Here is a 23,223-nt window from a genome sequence, read left to right on the forward strand (position 1 = left end):
TACTGTGCCAACCATTTTGCTTCTTTCGTTTTTTGTCTAAACCAAAAAATATTTCAGGGAAATAATGATAGAAAATAATGATCAAAAGCTAGATTTGACTTTCGACTTCGAATTCAATTTAAAGGTCACAAAGCAAGGATCTCAAAACAAAACAACTTAGGTCTATACTATATAATATGAGATATATCAATATACTGCATCATTCACACTTTTAGATTACAACTTGGACTCTTATATATGCATTTAGGTGTTCTCTAAACGTTGTTCAACATTGGGATTTTAATTAAAGTTATAATGGTTAAATTCGTATTTTCGAAAATAAAAACCCTACATATCCTAGGATACACATACCGATAGTTTGTATTTATCACAAACTTTAATTTCTATCTTACCTGGGCCGTCTGTCATTATGAGTGTTTTATCTGCTTAAAAATCAATAAGAATTGATCTCAATATTATCTGAAGACATGTTATAACCGAGAAAAATATTGAAGACGTTTGCCGTACATGTGTGTACCTCAAAGGTAAGACAATACTTTTTATGGTATTTACTGTAAACTTTTTCTTATTAAAACATGTAAAAATGCGACGAAAAGCACAAGTTTGAAATATGTCCTTGCACTTGAACGAAATAATCGAGCTAAAACGCCTATTTACTACTTAGAGATCATTCAGAAGTTCAAAATTGAAACAGGTGAAATATATATTATTGGCTTAATGATTATCAGTGGAACTTTGTTATGATAATTTGAACGAGTATTTAAACACATACATATTTTTGCTGCTACAATATTAAAACAAACAGCAAACTAATCAATCATATTTCACATGGTATCATATTATCTGAATCTACATTGATATTGTAACAGTGAATCTTTACCATACGCGGCGTCTGTCTTAAAATAATATAAGGCTGGTCTCTTTGATGAGTTTTTGTTGGCTAAATATATCATATCTCTAAATAAATTTGGACTTTTCAGAAAGCAATTCGGACGCCTTAAATTTATGAAGAGCTGCTTTTAAGTTTCTAGGTGAGAAACCTACTATAAATAATCACTGTTCCAATTCGAGCTAATGTTTCAAGTAACGACATCTTGTAATAAAGTACTTGGTGAAAACCTTTTCCACGATCTCGTTTACGAGATTGTAGTTGAAGATGACAAGCAAAATCTAAATTTAAAATGACCTTGGCTTGTGGCCAATAGGTCTTTATCACTTATAGAATTATCCCCCAATTAATATATAACAAGGGAAATAACTCTAACAAGGAATCACATCGATTTAGTCACAATTGGCTGACACATCCTTGAGGGTGAAAATAATATCTTTTACTCTTTTACTGAACGAGTATTGATAACAACAAAAACAGTGTTCGGAGAAATTTCTCTTATAAATAAAATGTGTTCGGTTAAGGGATGATATTTGATAAAACTTGTTAATTTTACAGTAATCAAATAGTCCGTTTCTATGTATGTTGGCGTTTGTTTTTGTAGCCGTGCAGTGTTACTGTTTTTCCGGGTTTTTTTACCCCTCTTATAGTGATGTGTTTCCCTCAGTTTTGGTTTGTGACCCGGATTTATTTCTGTTAAATCGATTTATGACTATTGAACAGCGGTATACTACTATTGCCTTTATTAAGTATCTGCTGTTGAGGTTATCATAATTTCTTTCCAGTAAAATCTCACTGCGAGGCATAGGCTTATCGTTGTGCCTTTCTTAATATTCATTTTGCTGTGGTCATTTCAATCTTAAGTTGGTTATTTCTTTCTTGGGGAGCCCCGAAAAATACCAAACAGCCTATTGTTGATGCACATCAACTAACGCAACTTGGTACTGACATAAAAGCTCTATGACGTTGTTTCTAGCCATGAAAAAAAACGTCAAATTATAACGTCCTATTTCGCGTTTTTCACGGATTCCAACATGGTGTACGCTTAAAACTACGTCTTCCAAGAAAAGTGGAATTAAGCGTCGCACTGATACCTAGTTGAAATTAAACACAAATGGACACAAAAGATACTACACTATCTGTAACCTCCGTTCTAATAAAAATAATAATAAAAAAAAATTTTGAACTCGGCTTTTTGCATTTGCGCCGATCTGCATTTCACTTTTTTCTTTCACTTGCGCCGATTTTGTCTTTCATTTGCTCCGACTGTGTACAGGTAAATTATAGGTGAAAATTATTTTTTTATTTATCATATAAACCTCTTCCGTTAGCCAGTTGTACATATGTTAATTATAACATGTAGATAACTGTTGTCCCCTGCTCACAAAGGGGAAATGGGAGTAGAATTTCGAGCAGGATAAGTCAATTTAAAAGATATTTGTGCACTCTGTTTACATCCACTAAAATCACGGAGTACAATTCTATTTACAGCATTTCAATGCACCACAATAAAATCCATAAAAATGTAATACTAGTACAATGAATTATTATCTTGCCGAGAATTTATATGCCACACATCTGATATATTCCTTTCTTGTCATTTTATCTTTTCTATACTTGTTGTACTTGCCAATAACGAAGTCCATCTTTTCTTTCTCGTGTCAAAACGAAGTTCTCGAATAATATGACCAAAATCATCTTAAACATAAGGGAACACTATTTATATCCATATATTACCATGCAATATGCATTCTAGGTTTACTACATGTACATGTGTTTACTCGTATAGCAAATAAAGTATCGGGGCTAGTGAAAAAAAAAATAGGCGCTAATGAAAGAATCAAGTCGGCGCAAATTAAAGATCGATTTTTTTTTAAATCGGCGCAAATCTCGTACGCCCGTGTAACTTTACACTGGTAAATTTATATGACTTACGCTTAGAATTTTAACTTAATATGTGATTTTAAAAACTGAGTTTTCAGAAGGTTGGGCCGATAAACAATACTTTCTAGAAGTTTCGATATACTGGCACATATGCATGTTGAGATTAACTTATTTCTTAAAGATTCTCGTAAAATAATGGTAATCTTGCAAATTTTATCTATACTGCTTAATTGACAAAATCTTATAGTAAAAATAAAAATGATAAAGGTTTATTGTCTTTTGTCATTTGTTTCATTTCAAATTGTCTAAAGGAGAAATGATAAAGATTTCGCCTGATCTCACAGAAGCTTAAGGCAAAAAATATAAGAAATTAATATATTCAGTGAATGTGAATTAAAATAAAAATTTACGGGTTTAAAACAAACTAAACTTGTTGTAAATTTAACTTATGACAAAAACAATTGCTTAAAGAACAAGATCTAACATAAAATTTCTCACTTTCAAAAAGCTACAATGACCGGAAAGATTGAAAACAAATTCCGATTTTCAATGCCGGCATCTATACATACAACCTTGTCTTTGTTTTAATTTCCAAAATGAGCTATTTATATTCATAATATTTTATCCTGTTTTGAGAAATACTTTTCAACGGAAAATTATTTCTTAGATTCTAAATCAATTTTTGAATTAAAAACTTATTTGTATTTTATATTTACTGTCTCGTTTATTCAAAACACGTGAGGTAGTAATAACGGGGATCGTATTTTATGATAGGTTAAATGGATGTAAAACGTTTTAGAATCAAAAACTTTAATTGATATATTATACCAATAATTTTAATTTTCTTATATTTTAAGTATTCAGAAATAATGAATCCACAAACTAGATGGAATAATTTGTATACGCTCGTCTTAGTCGGGACACATAATGGTATAAAAAAGTCCGTCCGTGCTAATGTCTGTCCGTCTGTCAACAGTAGCGAAAGAGTGCGCTAGGGCGAAGTTCTGAAATTGACGCGACAAAAAAAACCACACATCTAGTCTAATATAGTCAAATAGTCTGTAAGTTAGCCAGTGTCATCTTTCATTTCTCTTTTTATTTTCAATGATTTTGCTAATAAGAGGGAGAGGACAAAAACAGAATTTCCTTTATAAAGCGTCGTAAAAGGTTATTTTGAACATTTTTTTCATTCCGACGGATGGAGGTTAATTTTGTGCGGCAACAACATCATGAGATCTGATACTGATACATACATGTGTTCTCTTGTATTACCGGATAATAAAGTAGGTGAATATAGTTGTTTTTCTTGATTCTTGAAAATTTAAATGTGGGTTTCAAACGTCCAATTTGCAATTTTTTTGAAACAGTACGCCAGCAAAGAAAACTTGTACTATGACGTCAGATTCAATGTTCTGAAGAAAGACAACTCTTTTCTTCAAAACGAACGAGAAAAAAACATGAAAATTAATCATAACTTTTTTGAAAGGTCGGTGACATATAATTTTTTTTTCTTTATTTTGAAGAGTACACATGACACTTTCCTTCTTGAAATTTTTATGAAAAAATCACTGGTAGATATTTTTTAATACTTGAAACGTTTTTCATTCTTGCGTGTTTTTTTTTTTTTGGCGGGAATGAAATAAATCATATTTTTAAGATCAAAACAATAAGAGTCTTAAAATCTTGAACCTGTATTTGAAAGACACAAATCTACTGTTTAACATAAAACAAGAATTATACTTGTAGGTTTGATATAATGGAATTTTTTTGAGAGTTTAAATAACAAGCAAATATCATGTTAATATTCGAGAAAAACACGAAACTGAGGTTGCTATAGTGACAAAACTAAGTCGGTGACCCCTAATTTTTTTTATCATATTTTGTTCCTCAAATCGTGAAATACCTTCACACAAAATTTTAAGGAAAAATCACTGATAGAACTGAATAGGCTGTTTGGTCTTTAAGCTTTCATATTCTATGTGCTGCTCTTTATTGCTTTGATTCCGTTCCTTTTTGTTCATTCCATATTGCCTTACCCTTTGATTTTACTCTTATTTGTTTTCTATATTTTGTAATTCCTGATTCTCCAGCTTTATGTAGTGTTTTCTTCTAGATTTTTAATATTTTGCTCAAACGTTTTCTTTTGAATTTCGCATAAGATTTGGTAGGTCTTTATTTGTGGCTTCTCTATATATTTTATTGTTACAGTCAGTGCATTTTAGTTTAGCTATATGAATTGTAGCTTTTTTTCTGAGCTTTTTAAGCTGGCATTTCAAGGTAAGTAAGGCAGGTACATGAGCAAATGTATTCTGTGGAGATATATCAAGGACATCAATTTTGAAGACTTTGTTCACAATTTCGCTGTTCCATGTGAAAAAGGAAATAGTCAATTTGACTTTTTGACTGGCCGTTCTGGTGATAGAAAGTTTCTTTTATTCGGTATTTGTCAGTTTGTTTCATACCTTTTTTATTTGCAAAAGGTTTAAAGTGTCTTATCATACGGTGTAGAAAGTCTATGCAACGATCCATTAATGTCCCCACAAACTACTATCTCGTGTGTATCTTTTTTTTCCTTCATCATTTATTTTTATTTGGGCCAGGGTGTCTTTGTATTCTATGTCTGCATTTTTGTTATCAGATGGCATATATATATACATTTATGAGACAGATTCACTTATCTCCTAGTCGTATACTTATGGCTTGTTTAACAGTAAATATAAATAGTATTTAGAGATGGTATTTTATTGCTTTTAAGAGTCCAATTAAACAGTCCAATAAGTCAGGTGATTAACCTGTATGAGATAAACACAAATCAATATTAATTTATACTTTCGACTAATAAAATTTTACCTGTTGTTGGGGTGCCATTCTGTGTATTTTCAACGTCAATTTCCTTAAATAATTTCTCACTATTATCCGCATAGTTTGTACACTGAACATTTATATCACATTCTGTAATTGTAGTGTCACTATTGTTTTCAAAGTTTTCATTACATTCTTTCAGTCTTCCATTACAACGCTTAATTGTAGAATTAGATTTACACTTACTTTTGATATTGTCTTGATTAGTAAACACCATTGAAATTCGGGTTTTATCATTTTCTTCATGCACACGCACCGTACATGTAATGTAACTGTTCACAAGCATTCTGTATCGTACTTGTCAATAATGAGGAGTCTTTTCAGGATGAAATAACAAACACAAATCTAACCATAAACTTCCTCTCAGGGCCTCTTCTAACACTATGATGCTTACATTACTACAAATGTCACTTAACTACTTTGTAAAATAAGGAAAAAGACAAACTTCTGTTTTAGGTTAGATAACTTATGTTCTTTATTAAGCTTGGATATCCCAACAAGAACATATAGCAGAGTGTATTTCACAGAAGACGAAAGTAAGGTCCATTCACATCAAGGTCCATTCGATTTATAGTCATCGATATTGAAATATTTCAACGTCCAATGTTCGTCAAATTGCATGTAGACAAAAAAAAAACGCCTGACTTATGAATTGAAATAAGGTGACTAATTTTCTTGTTTGAATTTATGTATGAAATAATACTGTAATATGTAAACATAAAATGAATTACGAAAATAAATTAAACAATGAAATATACTATTCAGATGGTTTAAAATATATCTATTACATTATGTTAATGCACCGCGGGTAAGTTATGACGTTGTGATTGGTTTAACGCCGTCAAGTGGTGACCCCTTATGGATCCGTATGAGGTTAGTAAATTTCATATGGGGTTCATGACGTCACGTCTATTGCTAATGGTGACGTCATCTATTGATGTTGTTTTATTTTATTTTTTATTTTTCTACATAACGCAGCAGGAAAAGTCCGGCGTGCGATAAATCCGTTATACAGTTTACTACTGACCCCCTACGGACCATAGAGGGTGGGTAAAATCCATAGGAGATTCGGCATTCGGCCTCACCCCCTATGGATTTTACTAACTCTCTATGGATCCGTAGGGGGTCAGTAGCGAACTATATAACTTATAATATCACATTCACAAGACTCGTCCTGAAAATGCCTGAAATATTTGCCACTGGACGTTAAGCAACCAACAATCAATCAAATCAATCACATTAACAAAGGATACACAATAGATATCAGATCAATAGTAATAGAATCAAAGATAGAGTTGACCAATGCAAAACATTTAATAATCTTAACAATTAGATCGCATGATCTATACCAATAAGTGTTGAAAGGTTGGTAATCTAAGATGATTAGAATTGATAACTATGTTCTATCGGGCAATATTACTCGAACATTTAGGACGATAATACGTTAAGATAAATTTTTAAAAAATCCGCAAGTTCATACTTCAAACCGGGATTAGTATACCATCAAATGAGTCACCAGGAAGCAAAATAAGATAAGTAATAATACTCTGGCAAATTATTGTAACTCACACCTTAAGTGATAGATGCAAAAATAATTGAGGACGTATGATTGCCAAAAACAATCCACAAAGATAAAAAAAAAAACCGTCGATATAAGCAACTATAGGTCACCGTACATCTTTCAACTATAAGTAAAACACACATCGTATACGCCCCGAAGGAAAAATATGTGAAAATGTATCAATTTATTGTGTCCGAAGCACTTTCAGGGATTTACCTTCATCAAGAGGGTCTAATGAAAACTAAACAGTAGACTTCACCTATTGGTATTCTAGCCTATTTCTTTTTCGTCCCTTTTTGATAAACAATGAACAAAAAACATTTATGACAGACGTGCAGCCAACGTCGTCAATATTCTCAAATTTTAAGATCAGGAATTAATTCGGGGACAAGAAATTAATCAAGTTTTGTTTATATTTAAGCGCTATGCATTTTGTCGGCCATTTCATAAATGTATTAACCAGCACTATTTTGTTACAATTTTGATATGGGGAATCAGTTTGAAAAACATATCTATGGCACCTACAACCAATTTCGAATAGTTTCTAATTCCAAAAGATAAAGTTGTGATTAAATTCTAGCATAAAAACAATTTATCATAAGGTGTGACTTTTTAACAAAATTAATCCACTCCCCCATTCCCATCTGCAATTTTTGCTTATTGTAAATTAGACATGAGGAATTTGATTTGTAAAAACAGATTACACCGTATATTAATTTTAGCTTCCGGATAGTTTTTCTGCACGAGTAGGCAGGTGAAGGTCCGAGGCGATAGCCGAGGACCTTGATCTGACTACAAGTGCAGAAAAACTATACGGCAGTTTGTTTCCGGCCTGTTTTTTGTTACCTTTGTTTTGTATCTGACTTGTACGACGTTTCAAGAAAGAAGTAGTACATTTTGCATTTAGAAGAGGTAGCAAAATTAAACAGATTAGACACTTCAATGACCATATACAAGTTAATGTAAGTTACAGTTTAAACAAACTTTTTTTTCACTTTCCTTCAGCCGAGAGTGTTTTTCTAAAATTCAAAAATCTAATAATTTTATTAAAAAGAACCATATCATATATTGTTAAAAAAAATGCAGGATGTGCCATTCCATTCCCCATTTCCCCTTAAAAATATAATAAAAATCGTCCGTTTACTCCCAAATATATGAATTCAATATATATGATTTCAATAACAATATAAATGTATAAAAAGAACGAGTCTCTTATTTCATTAGTGAATGAAATGTTATGGAAAAATAGATTTTGGCTTGTTATTAGATGTATATAGGCATATATTTTGTTGTTTTTTTTTAATTTTCATGCTTGTAGGTCTCTTATAGTATTGATCAGGATTAAACACGTGTCACAATATAATGCAATCGCAGCTTACCGTCCAAAATTGGTGACATAAGTTGAAAGACTTTCTTCAAGATTTGCTGTCTATTTGAACATGTATTACACGGACATTTTTTATTTATAAGATTAATCGTGCATTGGTGAGTTGATAGGGATTTTATATTTTGATTAGATTTGATTTTTTTATATATATATTTCCTGTCTTTTATATTGAAATATAAACGTCGGTACCAGCATTTCTTTACTTTCAGCATTGTCCAGAATGCTATTCATGTCCATATATTGAAAAAATACATTTACGGACCGACCATTATCTTCAAAAGGGGGTATGTTTTTATTTACTTTTTTCAACGCTATCACCAAATATTTTTTTCGAAATTAGCACTATAATATACTGTATTCGGAAAATCAGGAATCAGAACATTATTTTGTCATCTGCTTGACCACACTATATTTTTTCTCATAAAATTGGTGATCAGAATATTTTTTTTCGGAAAAAACCATAACCCCCCCCCCCCCCCCCCCCTTTTGAAGTTAAATGGTCAATTCCGTAGTGTACTGATATGAATAGTAATATACTGGAATTGTTTTGAAAAAAATATAGTTATTTGATGCCAACGCAAATATTTTAATAAAAAGACAGGAAATATGTCGGTGAAACAAAAAGTTCAAATCTTATTGAAATTTAAAGTGCCCATGAACTCACTGGTCATGCACGAGTGATTCTATTCATAAAGTGTCCGTGTAACAACTAAAAAGTGTCCGTGTATCATCTATAAAGTGTCCGTGTAACACCCGTTAATGTACTGTTTTTCTATAGCTCTGCTGGGGGCAAAGTCGTACAACGATTGTTACCGGCCTGTTCCTTTGTTACCTTTGTATTGTATCTAATACTTAAACAGTTAAAATAAACAGTTTTTTTGTTTTGTTTTATGGCCGATCTTTTCCTCAATTTTCATGAAATATAGATTGTTGACATCGGTAAGTAATTTTGAAAAGCATATTATATTTATACATTGTATGTCAATTTTGTTGTCGAAATCTAAGCACAAAACGCTAAACAAATTGAAAATATTTGTTTCATTAGTCAAAATATTTAAATTTGATCATTAGTCAGGCGGTCTATTGTCAAATTTGACAATCAAGTTTTGATTTTGCGTAAATGAAAACGAAAAAATAAATTCTTTTCACGAAAACTCAGTTCAATTAGCCAATTTGATCCCTTAATTTAATGCTTATGTGATAGCACTTTATACGTTTGCCTGGTTGGTTACCTATTAATTAAAATGCAGGTCCAATACGAGGTATTTTTTTGGTAATTTATCTGTCGACTTTTCAACTTGTGTGGATTGAAAAAAATTTATATATCTACAGAATATTAATAAGACAACACTTATTTCCTTTATTTTCATCAAAAAATAAGAAAATTCACGATGATAATATCTGACTTGTTTCCGGAGTTTGAGTCAGAATAATATGCCCAAGTATTTTTTTTTTTTTTTTTTTTTACTTTTGCCATGTGAAAAAGCATGTTTATATTCTTACTCAGCGTGTCGGTCTTCCTCAAAACAGGGTTCATATTCACATCACATTAATATATTGTCGTCCTGATATGCTTTTGATACTTGCGATGGAAGACATGGTCTAAACCAATTAATTTCTAACTCTATGTATGTGTTTTTCTCCTCTTAGAAAGGTAATCAATGCAATGTGATGCTTTTCTATTTGATTTTAAAAATAAATAATTTCTTTTATACTTTTTAGCAATAAACATTAGATAACTTTCAAACAAGGTAGTATTGCGTTCATTATCACTGAACTAGTATATATATTTGTTTAGGGGCCAGCTGAAGGACGCCTCCGGGTGCGGGAATTTCTCGCTGCATTGAAGACCTGTTGGTGACCTTCTGCTGTTGTCTGTTCTATGGTCGGGTTGTTGTCTCTTTGACACATTCCCCATTTCCATTCTCAATTTTATTTAGTAGTAGGAGCTTGTTTTGTCTCTTTTGTGGGTCCTTTGCAATGTGTTCCACAATTTTATTAATGTTTCTCACTTTGTATTAATTGAATAGGACAAGTATTACTGTTGTAGGCTTTTTGTATTTTTTCCAATGAATTATTTAAATAAAAAGATTGATTATTCTATAAATTCCCAGAATTAAATCAGTGAATCACTAAAAAAAAAATCTGAATTTTCTAAAATTTCTAGTCTAAATCAGGGATTTTATAAAAGCTCTAATTAAAACCCCTGATTTAGACTAGAGATTCACTGTAACATATGGACTTAGTCTTAGTTGCTTGATTACGCCAATGCCATGGCAACTAAAATAAGGTATCTTAGGAGCAATATAGTGCAAAAAAGACGTTTTAATTATATCCATATATCAAATTATAAAGCATTATAATATATGATGCTGTTTTAAGTAGCGTTCTGTCTTATAAATGTAGGACATTTTTTTCTACATCATTTTTATTTTTTTGTAAATTAAGGCTAAGACATAGACATACTATTACAATAAAAAGCAATAAAGCGGATTATTTATAACTTATAAAGCATTAAAATGATGTTCTTTCAAGTAGAATTCTGTCACTAGACTCAAGGTAGCGAATAATAAGCCCGCGAGAAATAAGTTGTATCATACTAGGGAACAGTAAATCAGCAAACATTAAGGTGTATCAAGCTAGCAAACAATGTGCCTGATCATGCCGAAACAACAGAAGACCTGCAATAACATGACACATCCTTTGAAATCTGATGACAATCATTTCCAGTAGGAAGACGAAATGCATATACATCTTCAGAAAGACGAATTATAATAGTTATTTGTTTATTTTATACAGCATAATGCTGTTTGACACCCGGGTATCTCTTATGATCTCTTATATGATTTTAAAAATTCATTTTAGCTACTCCTCTCCCTTTTTTATGTTGACATACATCTTAATATGCCCTAGTATTGTGAAATTAATTCAATGGATATTGGCACTACCTCTTTGATACTTCAGTTTGCAAAAAGTCAATAGATGCATATGCATGTTAATCTTTTGTGTTACGTCGCTGATTCGTTGACTATTAATGATGAAATATTCATATCGTAAAAATTGGTAAAACATCAGGTTTGGGTCGTTCTTTCTCCCCTCAGGAACATGTAACCACTTCCCTATTTAATATTTCCTTGATCCAATACTGAGTAAGCTTAGCCAACTCAAGTAGGCCTCTATAATTTTACTCTTTTAATCATGAAAACAAATAAACCATTGCTGTTATAAACATTGTATGAAATGAATTTTAATATGTAATGCATGGTTGGATCATGGGATGATTAAGTGAACAAATGAGATTTTGATTTTAGATGTAGAACTATTTGAAACTGATCAAAGAACAAAACAGACAAAGTTAAAAATAAGAAAGGTCTACGCTGTGAAGTTTTAGGGAAAAGGGACAACCAACGCATTCTGTTTACAGAAGCAAGAGTTACATGGGTATAAAATTATAGTCACTTAAATATCGCAAGTCTCGTATTGGAGAAGGGTGTCTGTTTATACACAATCATGTCTGATCGAAATGCGAACATTCATTGAGTGCTTTAACAGGTCTTTAGACAGTGCAAAACATTTAACTTTTCTCAGTTGTCACTTTCGATCGGGCTCTCTGTGCCAACAGAACACTAAATTTATTTAATGTTAAATACTAGTATGTTAATGTCTTAAATTCGGCTAAATGTTTGACACTCGACTTGAGCATGTTGAGATAGCAACTGCAAGTTTCTTCTAGTAGTCTACAGAGAGATGGAAATCTGTATGATTCATTCGTCAGCCATCAGATATTGGGTTTATCCGAGTAAACAGTATTTCAGTTTGATAGTATTTATTCCCAAAATGAATAAAAAGGTCATCATGGTCATCGTTAACCCAAACCAAAATTATACTGAAAGTAAAGCAATGTATTGTCTTTCGGACATTAAAAAGATCATTTAGCTTATCGTAGTGCTTCGATGCAATATTTCACCATAACATGTAAAATTTGCAAAATTAGGGAAATTGGCTCTACCTTTTTGTAATTCTGTATTAAAATACCATTAACAGCAACATACAGCTCTAAATTGTATTTCGAATCAGATAATGTTTTTATGTGAATATGTAAAACTGTGACACGATATGTTACCTTGTACGTCATCTTCAATTTACAATTACCAGACCAATTCTACATTTTGACCTTATAAATGAAATAATGGAAATCGGCCTTTTCCCTCTTTTAAAGATTTTTACAGTTTGTTCTTATGTTGTGCTGTTACACCACTGTCTCAGGTAAGGGAAGGGTTGCGCGCTCACAAATAAGTTTAGCCCCGCAACATTCTTTATGTGCCTGTCCCGAGTCTGGAACCTATGTAACAGTGGTCTGAATTTTTCATGTCGGGGTTTATAGCCGACTATACGATGTGGTTTTCTCATTGTTGAAGGCCGTACGGTGGCCTATTATTGCCGCACAATCCCGGGAACAATAGACGAACAACATATTTTGAAACGTCAGATTGCGTCAAGTCACACAAATTACTATACTGTCTTTAATGGTCACTGAGTTTATTTTTGAGATTTCTTCTGATGACATGGATAAATCCAAGGGTCTTGTTTGCTTTAGATGTCATGTTCTGAATGTGTTTGATCCACTTTTAATTTGACGATATTGTTACTCCGAAGTATTTTACATTTTCAACTGAATCAAGAATGTGACTGTGCATATTATTATAAAAAATAATAGGTGTTTTGATTGTGGTCACTTGGAGTATGTTCAATATTAAACAAGTCTTTGAGGAATCTTTATTATGAATGAAATATAATAAAGAGAGTTAATATTAAGCAATAGTGGAAGAAAAGGAAATTCTGGTGAAATCTTTTCGATTTCGCTAGCTTCACTTCAAATATAAGTCCGATTACGGTATTGATAATATTGTATCAGAAACTGTTAATATCAGACGTTTTCAAGCTATGTCATGTATGTGTACGCTTCGGAATGGAATCAAATTTGGCAAAACAAATATTTTTGAGTCAGGTGAAATATGTGTTGTATACTATTACATGAATCCCAAATATCCATTACAAGGGATGTAATCCGTTCTGACCTTTTCAGGTCATCATTGACCCAACGAATGGCCAATGGAAATATCGCAATTTTGTAATATATTGGAGGATAGGCTAACCAAATAAGCACATTTTTGGTATCACTGTTTTATATAACATTCCGATCAATGTAATACGAGACATGTGTATTGTCAGGAATATTACAGTTGTTTTCCATTCGTTTGATGTTTTTGAGCTTTTGATTTTGCCAACTTTCCGTTTTAAATTTTCCTTGCTTGGAGTTTGGAATTTGTGTTATTTTACTTTTTAAAAAAGATCATAACAGGCCACAACCATGAGAGAAATATATTTTCATACGCGAAAACTATATGTTAATTCACCAAAATACACGTATTTAATGCAAATTAACTGAAGAGTTAGTACGGTTTTTGTATGGTCTAAAAGAGAGGCGAAAGATACCAAAGGGACATTCAAACTCATAAGTAGAAAAAAAAACTGATTACGCCATGGCTAAAAAAAAGAAAAAGAAAAAGACAAACAGACAAACAGACAAACAACAGTACACAAAACACAACATAGAATATGTAAGCATCTAAGTATCCCATGATGATTCAGTTAAGGTCATCAGTCAAAGTTCTAAATCAATTTACTCGAAGCAACAGAAAGCTATTTGTTATTGAAAGATACTGCAATTGCATGCACATATTTTTACCTGCATATGTAACAAAGAAATCTTAAAATCAGTGATTTTATAGAATCCCGTTAACTTTCAGTTTTACATTATCACTTAATTGACAAGAACTATAGAAAAAAAAACGTATATGTTCTGATAAAGCATTGCTAATAAAAAGCAAAGAGTTTAATTCCTCATAGCCAGTTCAGAAGGATCAGTTATGTTAATCATGTTTTTGTCGACTAGAAAAACTTTCTGTGAACAACTAGGTATTTAAAACTTGTTTTTCTATATACATGATATATGACCAAATACATGTTTGACAAATTTAACTCTGCCAAATTCTGTATGTTCCTGCCTAATGACAGGTATATCATATTTATTTTTCTTTCGTTTTTTGTTTTATACATAAATCAGTTCGTTAGTTTTCTCATTTGAAATGTTTTACATTTGTCGTTTTTATAGTTCACTATGAGGGATGGGTTTTGGTCATTGTTGAAGGCCGTACGGTATCCTATAGTTGTTTAAAACTTCTACGTCATTTGGTCTCTGGTAGAGAATTGTCTCACTAGCAATCATACTACATCTTCTTATTTTTATATATGATTTACACATCAAATCAATGATTTCATAAAATTCCCTAGTAATTTTTTCATTGATTTTATCAAAATCACCCACAATATCACAAAATCTGCTAATATTAGAGAGAAGATCCTAGGGACAGTAAACAAAAATCATAAACAAATGATACTTTAATAAAAAAAAAAAAAAGAAGACAACACCATGGCCGATGAAGGCCAGACAAAAATAACAACAATCTACCCAGAAATTTAAAGAGTGAGTCACATGAACTCGACAAAAACCAAGAGTGAAATCAGATTCTCCAGAAGAGTCACCTGTTTCTATACACTTTCGAAATGTTTAAGGGACTTCACAAAATCATTGATTTTACCAATTTACTGTTTCATATTTCAGCATGCTCTTTAATATCAGTTTCAGACAGACAGAATCACTTTACACAAGAGGTCGAAGGCCATGGAACTAGTAATTTACATCTTTTGTATAATGGTCGCTTTCGTGTTTTCCGGACGGCCAGCTCTACAGACAGAGAAATCTGTTCTTGAGCTATTTCCAGATTACGTTAGTTTGAAACAAGACTATCAAGATTTGAAACAAGACTATCAAGATTTTAAACAAGACAATCAGGATATCAAGGCTGAATTAGCAGCCATTAAATCTAGGCAGAATGGTAAGTTTACATAAGGAGGAATTGTTGAGATAAATTGACACATAAAGGGGTGTGATCAGAGCCATTTTTTTTTACTCTTAAAATTACAAAAAAGGTTAAAAAGAGACGGAAGCTATAAAGGCGAAATTCAAATCTCATTAGTCAAAGAAAAACTGACATCTTAATGGGAAAAAAACGAAATACGACGAAACCTCATACTAGTCAACAAAACATTACAAAGAAGACTAAAGACTGGGCGATACAGGTCCCACAAAAAACTGCGGTGATCTCAGTTAGTCCGGAAGGGTAAGCAGATCCTGCTTTACTGGTGGCACCCGCCCTAAAATTCTTCTATCTTTTCAAAACAACATAATTATATAAATTTAGTTGATTAATGAATAGAGCAGAAACTATCCAATGGTCAAAAAAAAGTAAAACAACAAAATTACTGAACTTCAAGAAAAAATGAAATCGGAAAGTCCCTTAACAATTGGCAAACTCAAAAGCTCAAACTCATCAAACGAATGGAAAACAACTGTCATATTCCTGACATGGTACAGGCATTTTCTTATGTAGATAAATGGAGAATGTGTCCCCATGGACACATATGTTGCCCCCGCTTGCATATAACATTATAAAGGGACATAAGTCAAGAACAATAAAAGTGACGCTACCCAAATTTGTACTTGATCTGAGTTTTGTGGTAATAAGTATTGTGTAAAGGTTTCATAACATTTGGTTGAGGCAAACTTAAGTTAGAGAACGGAAACTAAAAATTTTGCAATTTTTCGATTTATAAAGGGGCATAACTCGATAATGATTAAAGTGACGCCACCAAAATTCAACTTGATCTGTGTTTTGTGGTAAAAAGCATTGGGTTTAAGTTTCATAACATTTGGTTGAGGCAACTTAAGTTAGAGAACGGAAACTAAAAATTTTGCATTTTTTTTCCATTTATAAAGGAGCATAACCGGAGAATGGTTTAAGTGACCGCACCAAAATTCAAACCTGATCTTTATTTTGTGGTAATAAGCATTGTGTATAAGTTTCATAATATTTGGGCAAACTTAAGTTAGAGAACGGAAACTAAAAATTTTGTAATTTTTCCATTGATAAAGGGGCATAACTCTAGAACGGTTAAAGTGACGCCACTAAAATTCAAACTTGATCTGTGTTTTGTGGTAATAAGCATTGTGTATAAGTTTCATATTATTTGGTTGAGACAAACTTAAGTTAAAGAACAGAAACTAAAAATTGTGCAATTTTTCCATTTATGAAGGAACATAAATCTAGAACGGGTAGAGTGACGCTACCAAAATTTAAACTTAATCTGTATTTTGTGGTAATAAGCATTGTGTATTAGTTTCATAATATTTGGTTGAGACAAACTTAAGTTAAAGAACGGAAACTAAAAATTTTGCAATTTTTCCATTTATAAAGGGGCATAACTCTAGAACGGTTAAAGTGACGCCATTAAAATTCAAACTTGATCTGTGTTTTCTGGTAATAAGCATTGTGTATAAGTTTCATAACATTTGGTTGAGGCAAACTTAAGTTAGAGAAAGGAAACTAAAAAATTTGTAATTTTTCCATTTATATAGAGGGATAACTCTAGAACAGTTAGAGTGACGCTACCAAAATTCAAACTTGATCTGTATTTTGTGGAAATAAGCATTGTGTATAAGTTTCATAACATTTGGTTGAGGCAAACTCAAGTTAGAGAACGGAAACCAATTTTGGGACGGACAAGGGTAAAACTTAATGCCCCCTCCGCTACGGCGGGGGCATAAAAATGGTGGATTAAACCTGGTTTTAAAGCTAGTTAAACCTTTCACTTGTATGACAGTCGCATAAAATTCCAATTTACTGCAGAAATATCATTTGTAGTGTAACTGTAGTGTCAAATTGATATTTAGATTGACATATCATAACGATATGTACAGTAATACATAATTATATAATAGTTTACATGATACATGAGCAACAACTTACTCAAAAAGATTTTTCAGTAGTCAACCTTTTTATATCAGACATCTCTTAGCAAAGTATCACTTTTTGCTACGCTGGACATTTCTCTTCTCATCTTAACATCAAAATTCAAACGAGGTTATTTTCGCAGTTTATCTTAAATAGATATAAGAAGATGTGGTATGAGTGCCAATGAGACAACTCTCCATCCAAGTCAAAATTTATAAAAGTAAACCATTGTAAATGTTTTGTTTAAGGCAGCAGGCAAATTATTTTATCTAGACAGGTTAGATTGTCTTACATTGTCCTGAAAGATTTGTAACATGGCAGCTTGATTCAGCAGAAAGACTCTTGAAGGTTTCATTTTATGAAAAAAATAATATATTTGTTATATTATGATTCTTTCCCAGGATATTTTCATGTTAATGTAATTAGTTTTCATTTTTTCTTGAAGGTATTTTTCCAATTTAGTCCGAAAAAAGAATTTTGAAGTCAAACAAACATTCAGAAACAAATTGTTTGTCATTTTATTTTTTTTAGAAAGAGGTACTACATACATCAGATGGTCAAGAAAACGATGTCCTAATAATGGATATACGGAGCTTGTGTACTCAGGTAATAAAAGATTATACATGCATTTTTCAACACAAAAAAAGAAATTATTTGTTATTAGAACTGGTAACAAATCCCGCATATTTCATAACAGCAAAACCTTTTTTGCCCTTTCTTTGAAGGTCTGGAATTAATGTTCGCTATAATATCGTATGTGCAGTGAGAAAAACATCACCCATATATATCATTAAGCGGAAAATCATACCAAGATAGGGACACATATCAAGTTTCTATATAAAGCGTGAATCCCTTAACAATTTGGATCAAAGTGTTTTGTTTTTAAGCTACGATTCAATTAATCAAAACATGATTCTGCTATGAGGAATCGATTTTTCCAAAAATAAATATAAAAGACAAACCAAACAAAAACCAAGGTTATATATATGAACGTAAGCTTCAAATTTATCATTCTAAATAAAATGTTTTAATATGCTAATATATGATTTGCAATGAAAACATTTAAAATAACAGTCATATTATTGTACAGAATAAGTTTATTTATTTGATATATGTCATTTAAAAACTCTATAAGGCATTTATTTTAAATTCGTTAATTTTCCCATTCGAAAAAATATAGATTTGTTAAAAATTATATAGGAACTGGTGGTAGGTGATGAATTTCTAAATTCAAAAAAATGGATTATTCCTATTCTCCAACATTTCTGGTATGTATACTAGTCAACAAAAGCAACGATACACAAGTTTGAACTCAAATTTATCATAAAATATAATAAATAGTAAAACCTGTTAAATTATCCAATGAAAAACATTCATTTGCAAAGCAAATGCATATGATTAAAAGAATCTGACCAAATTGGAAAGTGAATAAATACCGTGTTATTGAACACAGGGGTCAAATTTATTTTGCGGAAAATAATGACAAAATTCGGCACTTAATTTCGAAGATGAGAATTAAGTAAAAAAAACTATTCAAATATCATTCAAAATTTTAAGCAGACCATGTTTAAGTTTAAAGTTTTAAGTTCTAATATCGATTTTTTAATTTTTGGGTGAAAATACGATTTTTGAAATAACAAAAATTGCAAAAAAAAAAAATCATGTATTTGCCTTAAATCAATGGTTTTGATAAGAAAATAACACTCTGTAAATATTAGACCAATTGGGCAATTATTTACCTTGGTACAGTGTATCCAACTTAATTATTATAATATATGGAAAATACTTTGCCTTGTATCGTTTCTTTTGTTGACTAGTATATATCCAAGTTTAGAATAATTACGGTCGGCATTAATTAAAAGATTGATATAATGAAGTTATTTACCATAAATTATTTTCATTGTTTGAAATTCCTTTTCTATTATTTTTTTTCTCATTTGTGTTTAAAGTTATTTGTGTTTTTTTTCCATAATTTTGCGTTTTCAATCGTTGTCATCTAATGTTCATTAAACAAAAAAAAACATAAGTATTCTCATGACTTGGGTAGAATTCATTTGGAAATAAAACGCTGTCCATATGAAATGTTGCAATAAAAATCAAAGGCAATTAGATATATTTTTATTGTGTTTCTTAATTACTTGTATACTGCCTGTGACAACTACGCGACTCAACCAAGTTTTGAATGAGAAATTAATGTAAAACAAAACCTTAGACAGTGTAGTTCGGTGCATTATACCTCTTGGTGTATCTCCATCGTAACAGATCAAAGGATTAACGAGACTGTATAAACAATAAAAACATGCATTAGAAAATAAAAAGCACAAAGAACACCACTTACAAATTAAGCAAAAGTAATACGAACCCCTTTACAATAGAACTATGGGTGATCTCAGGTGCTTCGGAAGGGTAAGCTGATCCTGCTCTTATTTGGCACGTCGTTTTGCTCACGTAAGTACAAACCCGGTGATAAGTTTAATTCGGTAGGTCATCATCATTCTGTTAAGGGCCAAATATCATATAGTTTTCATAGAATTATTAAATGTCTTCCATGTACATAGTAAAACGATTCTTTATGAGTTCCTTTACTAATCATGTTAAAGAAATGATTTAAAAACAGAAACGTTGACGAAAGATTTTACGTAAGAAAAGATGTCCTCTTTCTCGAATGCTTCCTATGGAATTATTATGTACGGGAAAAAATGCAATAAATTGCCGAAACGACAAACGCTTTTTTAATCGATCCCCTATCGCTATATATTATTTTTGGTTTGTTTTAGTAAATATTTCTTATAAAAATAAGGAGATTGGGTATGACTGCCATTTAGATAACTATTCACCAAAGTTCAAATGAAGTATTTTAAAGTATGTTCACTTTTTTAAAGGTTCTTGCTTTTATCCAGCGTATTTTACAATAACGGTAGTTTTATATGATGCCCCTCTGTTCTTATTTTCCACAAGGCAGGAAAGTTCGTAAATGTACCATTTTTTCATAATACACGTATCAACTCAAAACAGACCTACCATTTCGTTTCTGTTTGTGGTTTTTATGTACAATCACTCAGCTATCCAGAAATTAGAAAATTTCCCTCCTTAGTCATGTTAGTTGCTTTAATTTTGTCAGGTCCATGACTGATGACGGAATCAGACGTCAAACGCTAGTAAGAAGTAAAACGTTGTTAATATAAACATAATTTTATGTAACAACAGGTTTTAATATTTCTGTATGTTTCTGTATAGGGTATGCAGGAGGTGGAGAGTGGATCAGTCAGGCTCAGCACCAGAATCAGTCTGTCTACCATCAGACCCTGATTTTGTCAAGACAAGTAATGCTGGTGTTGTTGGTGGTGGTTATATGTTTGGAACAAAATTTGATTATAATTTTGCTCCAAATAGTAATAATAGGAACTTACCATGTGCTGTATGTAGAGTGAAACAGGCATCCACTGTTATAATGATACCAGGGAAAAACAGATGCTATACAGGTTGGAACATGGAGTACCATGGTTATCTGGCTTCAAATTACTATAACGCTGCTGCAGCTGGATCATATGTCTGTATTGATATACAGCCTGAATATCTCAATGGGGGAGCAATAAATGTCAGCCAAGGTAAAAAATTCCATGAAGTTGTTGCCAAATGTGGATCACTACTTTGTCCTCCGTACAAAGAGGATTATTCACTTACTTGTGTTGTTTGTTCAAAATAAATGTTAATAAATGATATTTCATGATATAATCAATCCAAATACAATGTTATTTTAAAAATAGTTTTTAATAGATAACCAAGTGGTGAGTCCAGGTTTTTGAAAAAGAGGGCACGGAGGATCGAGCACCGTCGAAAATAAGGGTCGGGGCGGCAATAAAGTATCAGAGAAAAATTTACAAATACACCAAATGTTCGAATCGAAGGGGCCATTCTAATCTCCACACTGGATTCCTGGTAAGAGGGTCTGAATTGGAATTCTCGAATAGAGAATAATGAGCAAAAATTTGCAAAATAAAGGTTAAAAAAATAGAGAAAAGAGAAAACGAGTTAGAAATAAATAAAGAATAGAGACAAAAATGGCAAAAAAAGAGAATAAAGGGCAAAATGAATAAGGAAAGAGAAAAACGGTCTAAAAAATTAAAGAATAGAGAAATGAATTACACCCATCTTGACCCCTTGGTAAATTAAATAGAATCTTGCACATTGTACATCAATTTGAACCATAAAAAGACATCTTGAGGTCTTTATGTGGTCGTCAATGAGTAAGATTAGCTATGTATGCATAAACGATATCTTTGACATGTAATCTCGTATTTGGATGTAAAATTAATTTTCCCCTGTAAAAACCTGTGCCATTAATAGCCAACACCTAGCGTGTGTCGTGCAAACAAGTGGTGATCACATTTTTAGCAAGAGCACAAAAAATAACTGAACATTTAAATAAATCCAATAAAAGCGAACACATTGATTTGGCATTGCTTAAAGTTCAGCTTATTTCATCCAAGGGTGGTGGAGTCGAGCTGATCTCGTTTTCATAGAAAATATTTGGGTAATGGTATTTATGTTTCTTTTTCTTATTTTTATTGACTATTGTATCTTTCGTTTGTTTATTTTTTTTTTTTAATTACCCCCATTTAGATCATCAATTTTCATTTTGAATAATCAGTTTTGTCTTTTTATTTTGTTTGATAGTCTTTTCTTATGTGTTGAGTGTGACACATTATTTTTTTACTAAATTTTATATTCAAAACTATCTAATTATGTAGATTGCTTAACAGTTTATTAACGTGTACATATTCAATGTATGTCATAAAATGATCTCGAACTTCACAATGCATTTTAAAATGTCCGAAATATTTGTGGTTACATCTGCAACCTGTTAGATTATAAATTTATATTTGTCAATACTTATGGTCAAGATTGAACTTAAATCTTACGGTTATTCAACATTTATTTGATCAATTATCTTTATGTTCAATACATACGTGTGTAAATAATTCTCTTTGATAAACGGAATCAATCTGTTATCTAATTTCTGTTGACAAAATGACAATTTTACAAACTTTGTTGTTAGCAACGTTATTTGGTATTTAAAGAAAGTTAAATTATTATTCGGGGACTCCGTTTGGATATGCCAACGAGAGCATATACGAACTGCGTTAAGATGCGCAAGCAGATGTATTTTCTTTTGATTTAAAATTACTGATTTGTAATGATGTTTCATTCTATATGTTTGCTCTATTTATTAAAAGAATTTAGACTTCACCAATTTGTTTATGCTCTTGAGTTGAACTGCCGACTTGGACGTGAATGAACTGTGATCTAGATTCCCATCCATTAACTAAAACCCAATATATCATATATTGGTACCAAAAAATTTAACCTGATGTTACAAGTTCTTATCTTGTAGTACAATAACAGCCGACTACAGATCAAAAGCTATTTTCCCCAACATCTACATCATCTCCACAGATGGTATCCCATTCAAAGCCATACCAGCATTTTTTATCAATTTTTTTTTATATGAGGATTAAAGGGGCTTAACCAATGAGCTTTATTTAAATGAAACTGAAAAAGACAAGCAAAAGCAAATACAATTAAAAAAAGTATCCTTAAGGTCAAGCAAACATACCCGGAACGTCATGTAAAAGAGAGCCAATATTTACATCGTATATAAATAGTTAGCTCCAAATTGTTCAGTTTTAGCAAACGTTAAAAATTAGTTTTCATATAATTGTTC

The 23,223-nt window shown here is 31.6% G+C and overlaps 1 long non-coding RNA gene across 1 annotated transcript; it reads left to right on the forward strand.

The window, feature by feature from the left end:
* The first annotated feature begins 437 nt into the window (after nt 1-437).
* On the forward strand, nt 438-22,746 carry LOC127721978 (uncharacterized). The gene is made up of 4 exons (XR_007991557.1): nt 438-524; nt 15,287-15,542; nt 18,030-18,104; nt 20,736-22,746. It is a non-coding gene; the product is annotated as an uncharacterized LOC127721978 (long non-coding RNA).
* Nucleotides 22,747-23,223: the final 477 nt, after the last annotated feature.

This window comes from Mytilus californianus, unplaced genomic scaffold, assembly GCF_021869535.1.
Source record: "Mytilus californianus isolate M0D057914Y unplaced genomic scaffold, xbMytCali1.0.p SCAF_12, whole genome shotgun sequence".
NCBI lineage: Eukaryota > Metazoa > Mollusca > Bivalvia > Mytilida > Mytilidae > Mytilus > Mytilus californianus.